Raw genomic sequence first — 10,157 nt, 5'->3', positions numbered from 1 at the left:
TTGATGCCATTTCCCCTTGTCCTGTTGCTGGTGGTCTGGAAGCAGAGACCAACACCCACCTGGCTGCCTCCTCCTGTCAGGGAATTGTGGAGAGCCAGAAGGTTCCTTTTGAGCCTCTTTTTCTCCAGGCTTAGTCCCCGCAACTCCCTCAGCCACTCCTCATCAGACTTGTGCTCCAGACTCTTCCCCATCTCCGTTCCCTTCTCTGCACACGCCCCAGCCCCTCAATGTCAGTCTTGCAGTGAGGGGCCCAGAGCTGGACACAAGATTCAAGGTGTGGCCTCACTAGTGCCCAACACAGCAGGACAATCACAGCCCTGCCCTGGTCCTATTGGCCACACCATTGCTGATCCAAACCAGGTGCTATTGACCTTCTTGGCCACCTGACCACACCTGGCTCATGTTCAAGCACTGTTGACCAGCACCCCCAAGGCCTTTCCCACCAGGCACTTTCCAACCACTCTGCCCCCAGCCTGGAGCTGCAGGGGGTTGTTGTGACCAGGTAGTCTGACAGACTCTGTGCCTTCAGATGGCAGGACCCTGGTTTCAGCCTGGAGATGACCAGCAGGGAGCACACCCACGGTGGCACCTGTGCCCTGCAGAGTAATTAAGTGCCAAAGCTTATCTTAACATCTGACCACCAGGTACAATTGCTGCCTTTGCTCAGGAAAAAACAATGCCTGGGGTGCTTGGAGGTTATTGCTATGCTAACAGCTGTGATGTCACGGTTAAGGGTAGCTACAACACATTTCCTCCCAAAGCCACAGTGCTAATAAAAGTCTACACAGAATTGAAATAAAACCTAATTATAGGGTCCAGCTAAGCCTTTAATAGGAATGTCTACATTCATCATTAAATTCAAGATAGACTTTTCTCTACCATGCAGGAGGCAAATTGTAGAAAAATGCCTAAGTAGATTATGGAAGACATTTAATGTCCTTTGTTAGAACAGCACAGGATTTCTAATATACAGAAATGTGGAAAAGGCCTCACTTGGGCTATCAGATTCTAGTTGAACTCTTTTGGCTATGGGCAACAAGTCACTTGATTGTTATGTGTGTATATCCCAAGAAATGGCAAAGATGGGCAGGCCTTAGGATCATGCTTGTACCTGAACCAGAGGAACCAGGTATCCATACGTGTAGGTCCATGGTCATCTGGAAGAAGCCCAGCCAAGAACCTTCTGTCTCATTAAAAACAAACTCCCATGCAAGCAATCTGAAGGAAGCAGGTAATACTGTCCTTCAGCAGGAACATAGTTAGCAAGATTGGAAAAATAGTGCATAATGAGGTTTTTGTGTCTGGGTGAATAATGAATGCTTTTTTAATGTCTACAGGGCTTTTACAGGTGAAATTTGAGCCAGCATTATGCCAAACCCAGCTCGGCTTCCCTCTCAAATTGGCTGCAAGGCACAATCATATTCTCTGTTCCTTCTCTTCCCTTTATCTCTTAAAAGGATAATTCCTGACAATTTACATTAACAGGAGGACTTGGGTAGGGGGGCTTGCTTGCTTACTTTCTGGAAAGTGCTTCAGGTGAGATCTTCTGTCTCCTCTCAAGAGCTATTTACTTGCAAAAAGGGAGGTAGGATACAAAAGAGCCTAATATTCCTTACTCTTTAATCTTCCCAAGCAGGCTTAATGCAGAGCATCTCCCCCTCTCCTCGGCTCCTGCTGGGAGAGGCAGAGCTCAGTTTTGCAGAGGTCCCCAGACCCACTGCACCACAGGCAGAGCCAGGGGTGGAAGCAGTGATGTGGAGAAAGAGGGACCATGCTTTCCAGTGTCACAACTTCTAACCAGTCGGTGACATTGTCAGTGCTCCTGGGTGACGTCACACTCCTGTTGGACATGCAGCCAGGAGCAGTTTCTTCCTGGGACAGAGCCTCAGAAGAGGCTGCAGGCATAGTCTAGGTAGGGGGATGAACGGATGCATCCTGTAGGACATACATGGCATTGTAGGCAGTGTGCCAGGCGCTCCCAGGGACTTGCAGGCCCTTTAAAGAACAGACCTGGCAAGTGCACGTCTGGAGAAGGCACTGCTCTGTTCTTTGTTCCTCTGGGAGAGCATGTGTGGGGGTGTGAAGGAGATATTTTCACTTTGCCAGCAAGCAAAGGAGCCTCCTAGAAAACCACCCACTGCCAGTGTTTCACAGTGAATGTTACCCACATTACACCTGGCACAGAAGCACAGCCAGCTTGGAAACAGACATTATGAAAGAAAAATAATGGCTCAGCATTTCAGCCCCAGTGGTACAATGGGTTTATTTTCACCGCGCCATGGAATGAGCAGGAGAGCTGAGGCTGCTGAGCTGTACTCCTGGACCTGATTTAGTATCACAGAAAGGCTTCGTGCCGTGTGGATGTGCCAACTTGACTGGAGCATCTTGGCACCTTCTGCCCTGTACTGCTTTACCTGCTGCCGACACCAGCATTCACACCCACTTTTACTCAGAGTCTCTTCTATACCTCTGCCCTTCCACTGTTTCATCAGAGTAGTAGCTTCCGCTGGCATAACAGGAGATAAAAAAGGGGTGCCTTGGTCTGGATTCTTTCTTTCCTACCAGTAGTTCTGACATATGGAAGTCTCTGTCCCAAAATTCAACCTCAACTGTTCTTTCTTCTTTTACCAGAGGGTTTAAGCACCTCAAAGTCACATTTTATGAGATGGGTGGGTTCTTTCGTCTTTTTTTGTTCTTGGAATATCATTATAAATGGGACACAGAAAATTGCTGCTTTGAGACTGTTTCATTTCCAGGAAAATGAGCTGAACTTCTACCTCAGGTCAAAAGGTGAACATAACTAAGTGACTTCTTCTTAGCTCCTCATAGGTTTGTGTTTGGCAAAGAAATTAAACCAGTTGGTAACCTCTGTGTAGGAAAGCCTCAGGCTTCAAAACCCAGGAGTCTTCTCATGTATTGGCAATGTTGCATGCATCTCTGCACACAAACTATCCCAGGACTTTGACTAACTGTTACTCCAACCACTAATCCTTCACTTTCCTGTCCTAACTAATAAAAATCAGAGACTCCTCATGCATGTCCAGCTCTGAGCAGGATGCTGCCCTCATGGTCTGAAAGACAGTCAATTTGCTGTCGATATGGAAGGCATTTTACATGGATGAAAACTCTGTTTCTGATTTCATGTGCCTGGTTCAGGAAGATTTTTGAACCAGGTTCCCCAGACAACCTGAAGAACAGCTCAGAATTAATTACTTTCCAGAGTTTTATAAGAAATTTTTATTTAACCTCATTTGTCTTGGACCTCTGTGTCTCCCTACTTGCATCATATGGTTTGGGGTTTTCTTTTATTCCCAGGGTAACCAGAAGATACAGAGCAAGTAAAGGAGCCAGCAAAAGAGACAAACAGAAGTATCTGCTAACCTGTTGACTCACCATTTCCTGAAACCTATGGTGACTTTAGAAACCAGAGATGGAAATCTATCCCACTGCCAAAGCAGGTTCAAGCATGGGACATTATGAGCCAAGCTACTTTTCAGCTTCCACTTCTGTCTTTTAAGTGAGTTGACTATATCTACATCAGATGGTGCTAGAGCAGAGCAGTCTAATGTTGTAAAAGCTAAAGTATTTGCTTGGTCCTCCAGAGCCTTGTTTACTAAGTTCTGAGCAGAATGGAGCAGATGGTTGTGAATGATGAGCACAGGTCTTGTAAATAAGTGCTGTCCTGAACAGTGATCATAGAATCATAGAATAGTTTGGATCAGAAGGAACATTTAAAGGTCAGCTACTCCTCCCTCCCCTGCAATGAGAAGGGACATCTTCAACCACATCAGGTTGCTCAGAATTCCATCCAATCTGACCTTGAATTTTTTCCAGGGATGAGGCATCCACCAGCTCTCTGGTCAACTTATTCCAGTGTTACCTCACTCATTGTAAAAGACTTCTTCCTCAAATCTAATGTAAATTGACTTTCCTTCAGTTTAAAAACATCCCCCCTTGTCCTGTCACAAAAAGCCTTGATAAAAAGTTGGCTTCCATCTTTGTTATAGGCCCCCTTTAAGTACTGAAAGGCCTCCTGGAGCCTTTTCTTCTCCAGGCACAGCAATCCCAATTCTCTCAGCTTTTCCTCCCAGCAGAGCTGCTCCATCCCTCTCACCATCCCGGTGTCCCTGCCCTGGACTTGCTGCAGCAGCTCCACATCCTTCCTGTGCTGGGCCCCCAGGGTTGGAGGCAGCTCTGCAGGGAGGGGTGATCTCACCTGAGCAGGGCAGAGGGGCAGGATTCCCGCCCCGGGGGCTCAGCCCAGCACAGGGCGGTTCTGGCTCCCAGAGCACACAGCCAGGGCAGGGCCAGCTCTCACCCAGTGACACTCCCAGGTCCTTCTGGCAGGGCTGCTCCATCTGCTCATCCCCAGCCTGGATTGATCCCGGGCATTGTCCTGACCCAGGTGTAGCACTTGCCCTTGTTAAACCTCATGGGATTCCCATGATCCACTCCTCAAGCTTGTCCAGGTCCGTCTGGATGTCCTTCAGGTGTGCCACTGCCACCTCAGCTTGGTGTCATCTGCAAACCTTCTGAGGGTGCACTTGATCCCTTTGTCCATGCCACTAAGAAAGACATCAAACAGTGCTGGTCCCAGTGCAACCGTTACTACTGGTGAGTTTCACAAATAACTGGCTGAGTATGAAAGGTAAAACCACTAACAAAAAAACCCACAGACAATGAAGCTGAAAATACTTTGAGAGGATAAGTGAATAAGACACAAACACAATTTGATGACTGAGCAGAAGCCAAATATGATGCTATGAGATTGAGTTTATTTTTCACCAGCTAACCTTTGGGTTAAAATTGTCAGCAATAACATTCCCAGAAGCTTCAAAGAAGGGAAGATTGCACTGAGAAAACAATTCTGGCTCCAAGGTCTAGAGATACTCAACTTAGTAGCTTTGTCCACATCATTCTCATCAGTTTTGTTCCATTCCTGGTGTTAGCCAACAGGATTTCTGCTTGACTTCATTTTATTTCACATGAATTTAGAGCTGTTGAAATGCAGTGGTCTTTCTGTCTTTGATGCTGGCTTCTCTGTACACCAATGAACTAGGCAGCAGCTTGGCAAGCTTTTCCTGGCTGTCCTGCCAGGACATCCTAGTCCTGAGGACAGAATTCATTTCCCATCTCTTTCATGCTCAAGCCTCCAAGCAAAGATATTGTTTCACAGATCCTTAGATGTAAGGCCCTGAAACAGTCGCTCTAAACACTTATTCTTGTCACCTTCCATGCAGTATTGTAGTGAAATTATAAGTGGGATATGACAACTTCTACTACACAGGTAGGTAGGAAGGATTTTTCTACCCTTCCTCCACTCTCCATCCCAGGCACCAACAACAACAATTATAATATAGTGCAGTGGTATAATACAAACATTACTGGGAAACTGAATATAACATTTATATTTATAAATATAAACTGAATATAAACATCACCACCAACTGTAGCTCAGTTTCATTCCATGAACAACAATAAGGCCATCATCAGGTACACCAGGGATGGAGACCCGGTCAGGTTTTAGTTCACATAACACCTCCAGGAAGAGGAAAGCCTGGTGGGCTTAGTCTGACAGCAAATATACAGAGAATGTCTGAGGAGCCTTTGCATGACCTGGTGCCTTTGCAATTCAGAGGCAGCTCAGGAACACGTGTTTCCTCTGTGTTGGCACTTCAGAGGAAGATGGATGGTCCTCAAGGGAAATCTTAAAGGCTTAACTGATTACAGCAGATCATAATAAGGCAAAGCAAATGAGAAATAGGTACTCCTTGAATGTCAGAGATCATTCATAAACAGAACCTCATAAGCCTGCTCAGATCCTCTAAGCACCCATGGGACAGAATGCAGAAAGCTCTGGGTGGCCTTTTAAACTCACACAGGGAAAACAATTAATATAAAAAGGTCCCTTGGCAAAAAAATAGAACCTTTACACACATGGGAACACCAGAAGCATTGCTGTACAATTAGTTGCTTACCTGCCTGTGTAGAGTGGTTTGAAACATGCCATGTTTCTTTCAAGACCTGTGTGATTTGCCATTCTGGCTTTTCTTACAGGCTACACATCAGTGTAACTCTACTGACTTCAACAAAAAAGTATTCCAAAACCTTTCAATGCAAACATAGCAGCCTAAGTCAGAAGTACCCCTAGTTCTGATGGAAACCCAGATTAGGCTGTAGCATATGTAGTTTACACCTCTCTGAAATGAAAACAACAGTCTTAATTCTAAGGGGCAAGGGGGAAAACCCAAAACATTATGAATTGACTCTGTAAGTCCCAAAGACTTGTCTTCTTGTTTATGGCAAGCAAAAGTTATATCACCTGAAGTATTCCTTTGTCATTCTTCTCAGTTTTCTTTTCACCATTAGCCAGATATTATTTAAACTTTTTTCCTTCCTCCTTCTCCTGTTGAATATTGTCTTCTAGCTAGAAATAATTGCCACCTGAAAATATACCAATGCTTAAATACATCTGCAGTTAAATGCACAAACCACTTAAATTCACAAAGGTGAATCAAAATGTATTGTATTCACTAACTGTTGTCATAATCCAGGAATAAGAAGGGATCTGGGATATAACTGGCTCTCATGTACTGTTTCCAATTTTGCACCAAACTAAGAAGCTATTTTCACTTATTTGCTTCTCAGCCTCGTCCCTGGCAACAAACTCTGTACGGTCTAAGCTTTTGTGTGATGTACTGTACACCTTGACAATGCAAATTGCAGAGGACATCACCCCTCCCAACAGAATTAGGTATACTAAGCCCTGATAAAGGATCTCCTAGGGAGCAAAGCATCTCCTGCATAGCATTACACACTGATATGCAGCTGAGTGGCTTTTATTATTAAAAATACATGGTAAATTATAGGCCACATATGCTCCTGATTTCACTGATTTTAAAAATAGAAAGTGAAAGCTCCCAGCTGGGGGCACAGCTGCTGCTGAACAGTGGTAGAAATCATAGCCAGGAGTGTCACTTGTAAATGCAGCAGCCTGAAACTGAAGCGGTGGGAGAGTTTGGTTTCTTTACAGTCTGCAGCTGAATCTTGGGGGTGGGGGGAGCTTCCACAATGCCTGAAGGGTCAACTGCCTCTTCTGCAGATGCAGACATGGTTAGCTGTAAGATTCTCAAATACTGACAGTGCTTAGCCAACACTCTATTTCCAGGAACCCGATGTCATTGTTGCTATCTCCTTTTAAAATCATTCAAGTTTGAGCACTTAAAAAAAATGCATCCTTATGGACTGTCAGGATAGATGTGGGATACAGGCTTCATGGAGTGAAGAAGAAGAACACCTATCGAGGATACTTGATGGCAATTTTTGTCATCTACAGAAACAGTGAAAGGAAAAATGGAAGGGAAGAGAGGAACAGAAATTGACTGCGTTGTGCCTTTTGTGCAAGTGCCAGCATCTCCCTCAAGTAATATCCTGCTGCCTTTTAGATGGAAGGCTCTGCGGGAAGGAGGATATCATGTGCAGGTTATTGGGATGGACAGCTGCAGAGATCAAGCATCTCCTCTTCCAGCACTGAGTCATTGCTGCCAATATGACAGTAGAAAAACCTATCCAGTGTTGATTGTGCTTTATTTGGTTTGTTTAAAATGCACCCAGTTGTAAAATCTTATAAATATCAGATGCAGCTTCCTTCCAGTATTCTGTACAAAGTGGAAGATTTTTGTATAAATGGACTTTAAAATGCAGATGTAAACAGTCCTTTGGCTTCTTCCCTTTCAAAAGAAAGAAAGAATGAAACTGAAAAGTGGTTTTAGCCTGTTGGTGAGGCTCTGCACAGGGTCTGTGTAATGAGAGACTCCAAGGAGAGCAGCTGCTGCCTCCTGATCTTTAATGTCTGCAGTGCTCCTGACTTGTACAGCAGGGAAAATAAGTAATGCTATCTTGTTTAATCATGCTGTCTTCTACCTTGCTTAGCATTTACCAACTGGACTGGACCACCTAACTTGAAGACCTGCTTTAAAGGAAACCCTTTGATGAAGGATTTCCCCAGGCTGGGGAATTTTTGAAACAAGGGCACCCTCTAATGGAAACAAGAATGACAAAGCAACCACAGGTGAGGGAATATACATTTTCTCTTCTCTGGGTATTTATGCTAAGCTTATGCAAGAATCAGTCCTTCTCCTACTCTCAAAGGAATGGATAGATATTCTGCCTTTTAAATGTAAAATGAAAAAGATTTTTTTTTCATTGCAGATCAAAGCTTACAAAAAATAACCACCTACTGCACAGAACCCAAAACCACTTCACCAACTTGAAGACTAAAAAGCATCTTGGCAACTTGTGGTCCAGCTGTAAATTAACACGGGAGCTCTGGCCACTGAGGCCAAAGACTGCTTTGATTAGATTGCTTCTGTTTAAGTCAACAATTTTTCCTGCTTCAAAGTGCATCAGCAACAAATTGGTTTCTCCTGAGCTGCTGCTGATGTTATAGGGAGCAATAATTGTCCCACAGCATGGAATGACACAGTTACTGCTATTTTGTGAGCACTTGTTCTTGCACAATTAGGCTGCAGAATTCTTCCATATGAAGCAGTGTGAGCTGCAATCCAAAGGCTGAGGCTGTGTTAGCAAACCCTCTCTTACCTATCAGCCGAAGTTTTTTACAGAGGGTGAAAAGAAGAATGGGAAGGCTACATTGCATCACACATCCAGGAAGATTCCAAATTATTTTGCTGCCTGCCGCCACAAGCAAGCTCCCTCCGGATTCTCATACAGAAGATGAATGATGGTATCCCTGCAGAGGACTAAATTCCATGAGTGCTTACCAAGTTTCTTGCCTTAGATTTCCTCCTTCTTATCCTCTGCACTATCATGTGGTTTCAGGGGGTGAACTGAGAGATAAGTTTGTCACCCAAGCTCTGATTTGTATGTTCTAATAGTATCAGAGAACTTTTGGAGGGTGCCACTGTATTTGCTTGCCATTTAACCATCAGCCAATTTCATTTTGCCCCGAGCGCCCAGGAACCTGTGTGATACAAAAGATGTGCAAGCCCTAGGAAGCACATCAAACAGGAGAGGGCTGCTCTGTCCAGGCTTGCCGGCTGCACCTACTGAATGAAACACACTCAAGCATTTCCTGAGAAAGTCTGGTGAGTCAAATCAGGCCAGCAGCACAACCCAGCTGTGTCCATCTTCTGTTTTTCTTGTGTTACTGGTCCATAAAATAACTAACACTGATTGCCTCAGCTTCAAAACTTGTGTGTGTAAATCAATGCTATGTCTGTACCATAGCACCCACATGGGTGTTGACGTAGTATTGTAGTTAAGGCTCCAAAACAGTTTTTGTTCCAAGTCCAGTGTTTTCTCTTGCTCCTGAGTTTCTGAAAAGTTCTACTTTCTAGGCTGAAATTTTCCATCACTATGCTCAGCCAATGGCTTCTGGGAGAAAGTCTGAGGAAAATCCACTCAACCATTCTGTAAAACTGGAAAACAAAACAAAACTTCTCTGTAAAATTATTTAGGAATATATTAACTTGCACATCCAGTGAGAAAAACATGACCAGAAAACACAGCTGGGCTTTGACAAGGAAGATGATTAGAATTTTTTAAAGACATGATTCCCTGTAGATTTACTCTGATGCATCTCTCCTGATTTCACTCTTCCCTTGCACTGAGTTGGGTGACAATGGAGTTAGATAGCATTTTACCACAGCACTAGAGTTATCTTTTGGAATGTGCTGGGAATGCGAGTGTGCTGTTACTCAGAGGAATGTGAGTGTCACCACTGCGTAAGCAACATGTACAGGGACACGTACAGTCCCTACCCTGTGGTCTGTGCTGTGAGGGGCAGGAGCTGCCCCACACCATGACAGACACCATAGCTCTGCTGTACAAACTGTCCTCTTGCAAATGGCATTGAAAACCTGGAAATCCAGAGAAGACACAAGGGGAAAAAAACATAATTAGTTCACCTTGGGTGAATTATATCCACTGCAGAGTTCTCACACACGATTAAGTAAATATCATTTGGTATGTATTGCCTCTCTTGACTTTTCTTGTACATGCTTTTATTATTTCTAGGCGGTGTGGGACACAAAAGGCAATGAGATATTCCTACACGATAATAATACTATCAACACATTTCTACAAATCTCAATAACAGGCATACATACATACTCCCTTCTTTTTATCTGTATCTG

The 10,157-nt window shown here is 44.2% G+C and overlaps 1 long non-coding RNA gene across 1 annotated transcript; it reads left to right on the top strand.

Annotated features, from left to right (window-relative positions):
* The first annotated feature begins 6,936 nt into the window (after window positions 1–6,936).
* Window positions 6,937–9,957, top strand: LOC138104765 (uncharacterized). Its single transcript, XR_011148272.1, has 3 exons — window positions 6,937–7,008; window positions 7,933–8,071; window positions 8,212–9,957. It is a non-coding gene; the product is annotated as an uncharacterized lncRNA (long non-coding RNA).
* The last annotated feature ends 200 nt before the right edge of the window (window positions 9,958–10,157 follow it).

Source organism: Aphelocoma coerulescens, chromosome 1A (assembly GCF_041296385.1).
Source record: "Aphelocoma coerulescens isolate FSJ_1873_10779 chromosome 1A, UR_Acoe_1.0, whole genome shotgun sequence".
NCBI classification, from domain to species: domain Eukaryota; kingdom Metazoa; phylum Chordata; class Aves; order Passeriformes; family Corvidae; genus Aphelocoma; species Aphelocoma coerulescens.
The sequence above is the reverse complement of the archived record's forward strand: the minus strand, read 5'-3'. Positions and strand labels throughout refer to the sequence as shown.